We start from the raw sequence: 1,213 nt of genomic DNA, 5'->3' as shown, positions 1-1,213 counted from the left end.
TAGATCCTAAGAAGGTAGAGGCGATATAAGACTAGGAATATCTAAGGAATGTAAAGGATATAAGAGCCTTCCTAGGCTTTATAAACTTCTATCGTCGATTTATACTAGATTTCTTAAGATTAGCTTTACCACTAGTGAACCTTACGAAGAAGGATTAAGTATTCCACTTTAGTAGCGCCTACTAAGATATATTTAATTAGCTAAAGGCTACCTTTATAAGCGCTCCTATACTCCACCACTTTAACCTAGAGCTACCTATTATGGTAGAGGCTAACGCCTCTAACTACGTAACGGCTAGAGTACTATCCTAGAAAGATAAGGATAGAGAGCTGTGACTAGTCGCCTACTACTCTAGGAGAATGAACCCTACTAAAGGTAACTATGAGATATATAATAAGGAGCTACTAGTGATTGTACGCTATTTCGAATAATAGAGGCCTAAACTAGAAGGTGCTGCCTTTCTTATTAAGGTGCTTAGTAATTATAAGAACCTATAGTACTTTATAATAACCAAGTAGCTAAGCCATAGACAAGCTTACTAGTTAGAGTACTTATTACGATTTTAATTTATAATCACCTATCGCCCTGGTAAGTAAGGCGAGAAGCCAGACGTGCTCACGAGACGATTATAGGACATTTTAGTATAGAAAGAAGCATGGGTAGCTCGTAATTAGACGCTATTACGCCCTAAGCTATTTAAGCCTACTATAGATCTATGGCTATTAATCACGGACAGGACGATTATATAGATCATAGATGATAAATACCTAAATAATGAGCTAATTACCGAGACGCTATAGCTCCTACAAAGTGGAGCCCATAAGTTAAAGAGAGTGACACTTAGTAAATATAAGATTAGAAATGATTGCGTATACTATCGCGATTATATAATAATACCTAATTATAATAAACTTAAGATTAAGCTTCTACGCCACGTCTATGACTTACCTATAGGCGGCCACCTGGGTAGAGGTAAGACGCTAGAGATCCTATAGTAGGAATACTATTAGCCTAAGATGTTTAAGACGGTTAAGTAATATGTGGCCTACTACCATACCTACTATAAGGCAAAGTCGTCTAGAGATAAATACCATGGTCTATTAAAGCCTCTACCTATTACGGAACGACGTTGGTAACACATCTCTATAGACTTTATAATAGACCTACTAGAGTCTAAGGGATACACGAACATTATGGTAGTAGTTAACTAGTT

This window comes from Paraphaeosphaeria sporulosa (assembly GCF_001642045.1).
Source record: "Paraphaeosphaeria sporulosa strain AP3s5-JAC2a unplaced genomic scaffold CC84scaffold_5, whole genome shotgun sequence".
In the NCBI taxonomy this organism is placed as follows: domain Eukaryota; kingdom Fungi; phylum Ascomycota; class Dothideomycetes; order Pleosporales; family Didymosphaeriaceae; genus Paraphaeosphaeria; species Paraphaeosphaeria sporulosa.
The sequence above is the reverse complement of the archived record's forward strand: the minus strand, read 5'-3'. Positions refer to the sequence as shown.